Below are 5,949 nucleotides of genomic sequence, written 5' to 3'. Positions count from 1 at the left end.
AATCAAAATCTGGGGGTTGGGGGTGGGCAGCAGCCCTGAGCGCCAGCCCATCTGGCCCCCAGGAATGGAAGCCCACGGTTGAGTTGTTCAGGGACTAAGTTCTCGTGTTTAAGGTAATGGGAACGCAGAGTGAACAAGACAGACAAAAATCCTCCCTTTGTGGGGATTATGTTCCAGTCAGGAGGGGGCGTTTTGTGGTCCGTTGGAAAGTGATAAGTACTATATAGCGACAGAGCAAGGGAAGGGATGGGGAATATAAGAAAGTATGGAGGTGGCCATTTTTAGTAGGGTATCCAGGTGTTCATATCACATCTCTTCTGACCGAGAAATTTACATTGACGTGAAGGAAGCTTAGACAACGGGCTCATGCCCTTGGAATTCACCATCCTTATGATGTGCCCTATTACCCAGATAGATGACAGAATGATTCCTGAAGGTTTAGTTGTGGCGCCAGCTGAGACCACACCCTGAGAGGCTGGGCTGTCTTTCTACAATATGCAATACATGCCTGCAGGCTGGGAGTGGAGGTGGTAGTGTCTCCTTGCATATTACAAAGAATAATCCACTTAAGATGTTTTTGTTTCCATCCACACACCCCTGAGCCCACTGGATTTCAAGGTTCTAGTACCAGAAGGACCCCTATAACCCCAGGGAACAGACTCATGTTTCAGGTAGATTGGAAACTGAGTCTACACCCTGGCAATATGGAAATCTTCATTTGCTGAACCAACAGAGAGAAGTTACTCTCCTGGATGAAATAAATAATAGATTCTGATGAATGTGGGGAAATTGGGTGGCTTTTCCAAATGAAGCCAAGAAGTGTGTCTAGAACCCAGTTCTCCTCTTTATGTGCCTTCGTTCAAAAATGGTTCATAGGGNATGGAACTTGAGGGTGTTATGCTGAGGGAAATAAGTCAGGCAGAGAAGGACAGATACCATATGTTTGCACGTATAGGAGGATTAGGAGGAACTTAAAGGAGGACCGTGGGGGGGGGGAGAGAAGAAGGGGGAAAATAGTGGGGGAGGGGGAGAGAGGCAAATCATGAGAAACTCTTGAATGCTGAGAACAAACTGAGGACTGATGGGTATGGAGAGGAGGGGGAGATGGGCATGGAGGAGGAAACTTGTGGGGATGAGCACTGGGTGTTATATGGAAACCAACTTGACAATAAACTATTTGTAAAAAAATAAAAATGGTTCATAGGGAACTGTGCCAACTGCTGATAGATACACCACTAAAGTCATTGCCCTGTGTTATAGCTTGACTTCTGGTGATTGGCGACTGGCGATGTGGGCATTCAAATATGTACATTTATGCGTTGACGTATGTATATGCCCATTAGCCAACCACTGAAATCAAGACATAGGGCAGCTCCAGCATCCCACCTGGTTCCCCTCATGTCCCCTCCCAACCAACCCCTCACCAGAGGTAACTACTACTCTGCCTATTTTTGACTTCGTATAAATGGACTGATACAGTCTATATCCTTTTTTCTTTTTTTAATGTTTAGTTTTGAGAGAGAGAGAAAGACAGAATGCAAGCAGGGGGAGGGGCAAAGAGAAGAGGGACACACTGAATCCGAAGCAGCTCCAGGAGAAGCAGCTCAGGAGAGCTGTCAGCACTGAGCCTGACGTGGGGTTCGAACTCACAAACCATGAGATCATGACCTGAACCAAAGTTGGATGCTTAACCGACTGAGCCACCCAGGTTCCCCCTCCCCCTTTTTAAGTTTATTTATTTATTCTGAGAGACAGAGCACAAGCAGGAGAGGGGAGGAGACAGAGAGGGAGAAAGAGAATCCCAAGCAGGCTCTCAGCTGTCAGCGTGAAGCCTGATGCAGGCTCAATCCTATGAACCATGAGATCATGACCAAAGCCAAAACCAAGAGCCAGATGGGTAACTGACTGAGCCACCCAGGTGCCTCGTATGGTCTTTTGTATCTGGCTTTTTTCACTCAGTATTGAAGCTGTGAGATTCACTCATGTGTGTACGGCATTTTAACTGCTCTGTAGTATTGTTCTGTATAAATGTACAATTTACTTAATCATCTGCTGTATATGAATGTTTGGATTATTTACCGTTTGGGATTATTACGAGTAAGGCAGAATATATATGTTTAACTTTAGTAATACTGTGAAACTGTTTTCCAAGGTGATTCTAATTTTTTTTAATGTTTTTTTAAATTTATTTGTGAGAGAGAGAGAGACAGCGTGAGCCGGGGATAGTCAGAGAGAGAGGGAGACACAAATTCCGAAGCAGGCTCTGGGCTCTGAGCTGTCAGCACAGAGCCCGACGCGGGGCTTGAACCCACAAACTGTGAGATAATGACCTGAGCCAAAGTCAGACGGTTACCCGACTGAGCCACCCAGGTACCCCCTAAATTTATTTTTTAAAAAGATTTTTATAGTTAAGTAATCTCTACAGTCAACGTGGGTCTCGAACTTACAACTCCAAGAGTCACCTGCTCTGCTGCCTGAGCCAGCCAGATGCCCTGGTTCTGGCGATTTTTACTTCCACTCACAGTGTACGGGAATCCCACTTGCTCAGTAGTTAATGCCTACACTTTGCATTGTCAACTACTTTAATGTAAGCCAACATGGTATGTCAAAAGTTCAGAACAAGAAGTAGGAGGACACTTGTGGGGATGAGCACTGAGTGTTATGTGGAAACTAATTTGACAATAAACTATTAAAAAAAAAAGTTCAGAACAAGAAAAGAATATCGGGGTGCCTGGGTGGCTCAGTCGGTTAAGCGTCTGACTTCGGCTCAGGTCATGATCTCTCGGTTCGTGGGTTCGAGCCCCGCATCGGGCTCTGTGCTAACAGCTCAGAGCTGGGTGCCTGCTTCTGATTCTGTGTCTCCTTCTCTCTCTGACCCTCCCCTGCTTGCACTCTACCTTTCTCTCCCTGTCTTAAAAATAAACAAACTTTAAATAAAGAAAATCAACAAATCACTGAAGTAGTAATTGGAAGTTTATTGCGCACCCACCAAAAAGACAGTTTGCAAACAAGGAACACTCAAACCGGAACATGGAACGGGACTCGGAAGCATGACGTATATAGCAGCTTCTATAGTGTGGAAGCAGTGACTATTTATTTACTCTTTACAGAGATTGGCTGTGCTATTAGAATTTTCTGAAATGAAAGGAAATTGGTGAAATGGTCACCTCCCATCAATTTTGGGGAACTAGTTTGGTTTCGCTTATGATTTTCAGAGGCACCAGCAAGATCAAGTTAGCCTTTGCTTGTCTTGCAAAACAAGCTAAATTAAGCTTTGCTCGTGTGACGAGACCGTTTTTGTCTACTCCGGGAATTTTCAAGTCTGGTCTCCATTTGTATTTGATTTTAACAGGTGGATGCTCGTAGTATCACCTTTGCTCTTAATTTGCATTTTCTTGATGAGTATGAATGACGATCACCCTTCTCAGATCCTCATTGACCATTTTGACACTTTGTAAAGTGCCTGTAATCAAGTACCCTAAATGAGCTCGTATTTTCCTTACCCACTTGTAGAAATTCTTTTAACATTCTGGGAAGAAGTCCTTTGTCAAAAATACGCATTGCATTGCAGGGCTGGGCTGGCCGCTGCCCTTGGCCTTGGGGGTCTTTTGTGGCACCAAGGCCGCAGCACTCATGCTGAACTTAATTGATTATTCGTGACCACTGGGTACATACACGTGTGCGTGTGTGACTTGTCCTTGGATGTTATCTAGACAAAAAGAATGAGGAAAAAGCTAACTGCCTTCCAGAACAAGAGTTTGTTGTTTAAAAGGGAACTGGTACCCAATGAAGAAGTCACCTGGAAGTAAAAGCTGTGACTGAAGTAAAATGTGAATGGTCACATTTTAAAAATTAGGAAGTAAGAGGAAGGGCTCGGCCCTGGCAGGCACGCTGTGCGATATGGTTTGAGATCCTGCCTGGGATCGGCGTCATGGCTGTGTGCTTGGTCATCCCCGGCATAGCCACCGCGCACATCCACAGGTTCTGTAACGGGGGCAAGAAAAAAAGGGTTTCCTATTACCCGAATCAGTGGAGTTTGATGCAAAGAGATAGGCGCATCTCCAGGGTTAATCGTTACTATGTGTCAAAGGGTTTGGAGAATATTGATTAAAGAAGCCTTTCCCTGACTGATGAAGAATAACTCAGTTATGCTCACCTGCCCTTTCTAGAAGGTTGTGCAGTGTAGCAATGTAGTACATAATAAAAACAAGAAAGTAAAAAAAATAAATTAAATAAATAAAATAAAAATTAGGGAGTAAAAAAAACCACATTCATTCCTTTAAAAAATATGTATTGCAAGCCCATTCTGAGGCCTACCTTCTTGACCTCTCTTGATGCTTTTTTTTTTAAGTTTATTTATTTTTGAGAGAGAGAGAGAGAGAGCACACGCGAGCGGGGGTGGGGGAGAGAGAGAGAGAGAGAGAGAGAGAGAGAGAGAGAGAGAGAGAGAGAGAACCCCAAGCCCAAGCAAGGCTTGATCTCGCAAATGTGAGATCATGACCAGAGCTGAAACAAAGAGTCAGGCACTTAACCGACTGAGCCACCCAGCCCCGCCCCCCCCCGGGGCAGTTGTTCTTAATTTTGATGCAGATCAAGAAGACTTGATTTACTCCAACGTCATGAAGGCATTCTCCTATGTTTTCTTCTAGCAGCGTTATTGTTTTACCTTTCACATGTGCGTCTACAATCCCTTTCAAACTAGTTTTTGAGTTTGATTGAGGGATGAGAGCCAGCACCATTAATGGAAAAGACCCTTCTTTCCTCAATGATTTTCTTTTTTAAAAAAATTTTAATAGTTTTTATTCATTTTTGAGACAGAGAAAGACAGAGGATGAACCTCACGGGCTGAAGTCGGACACTTAACCAACTGAGCCACCCAGGCGCCCCTCCTCAATGATTTTCAATGCAGTCTTGACTCTGGGCTAAACTTAACTTCCCTGCACACAGATTTAACTGTGCCATTCTCCTGCCTAAGTATTTTCAAAGGCAGCCCATTGTTTAAATGATGGTCAGGCTCCTGCTTGATGTATCTTCACAACACCTAGCTTGATTTGGCCACTTCCAGTTTCACAAGCCCAGTCAGTCTTGAGTCCACCACCCGACTCTAAGCTCAGACACACCGAGCAGAGCTTTCCCTGAACACACTCTCACCTGTGGACCTTTGCCAAACAGAATGCTTCCAGAGATTACTACTATTCAAACTTCAGATCTTACCTCCTCCAGGAAGCCTTCTCTGACTGCACATTCCGTTTCTTAAGTCTAGGTTGAGTGACCTCATTAGGTGCTCGCTTGTACTCCAGCTTGTAATTGTGTTTTAGTGTCTAGCCCACTGTAACTTCTTTGAGGGGAGGGAGGTCTATTTAGTTTACATGGAAAGTTTCATAAATTTTATTGAGTCTACATATAAATGTAAGATGGAATCCTCCGCCATAGACCCAGAAAACGTGGGCCTTAGGGAAAGAATGGGGTTACGGTTCTCAGACTGAATACCTGGCAAATACGTTAATATCTCTGAGCCTCAGTTTTCAAATCCGTAAAATGGGAACGCAATAATCTCTACATAGGCCTGTCATAAGCATCAAATAAGACGCTGTACATAAATGCTTAGCACAAGGACACGCACACAGCGGACACGTTCAATATTGATAAAACGATGGGGATATACCAAATATTTACTTTTCCCTTGCGCATGTGCCGTCCTTGGTGCGACAGCTAGCCTTGCCTGGCGCGCCCCCGCGCGTCCCCACGCGTGCGCGTGTTCGACCGGAACCACAGCCACGGCCAGAGGTGAAGGGGCGGGACCTCCTCAATACGCCTGCGCCCTGAGAGGCCGTGTGCCGAGGAGGCGGGGCCGCGCAGGCGCGCAGGGCGTCCCGGCTCCGGAGCATAAACAAGAGCGGGCACGGGATGAGGCGGCGGTTGATCCCCCGGCAGCCAGCTGCGGCCACC

At 45.4% G+C, this 5,949-nt stretch overlaps 2 pseudogenes; both read left to right on the top strand.

Moving 5' to 3' along the window:
* The first annotated feature begins 3,606 nt into the window (after window positions 1–3,606).
* LOC144227073 (NADH dehydrogenase [ubiquinone] 1 beta subcomplex subunit 1 pseudogene) lies at window positions 3,607–3,922 on the top strand (annotated as a pseudogene).
* LOC144227241 (NADH dehydrogenase [ubiquinone] 1 alpha subcomplex subunit 1 pseudogene) lies at window positions 3,869–4,204 on the top strand (annotated as a pseudogene).
* The last annotated feature ends 1,745 nt before the right edge of the window (window positions 4,205–5,949 follow it).

The sequence above is a fragment of the Crocuta crocuta genome, unplaced genomic scaffold (assembly GCF_008692635.1).
Source record: "Crocuta crocuta isolate KB4526 unplaced genomic scaffold, BGI_CrCroc_1.0 scaffold273, whole genome shotgun sequence".
Classification (NCBI taxonomy): Eukaryota; Metazoa; Chordata; class Mammalia; order Carnivora; family Hyaenidae; genus Crocuta; species Crocuta crocuta.
Note: the sequence above shows the minus strand (reverse complement) of the source record. Positions and strands in the feature narration are given on the sequence as shown.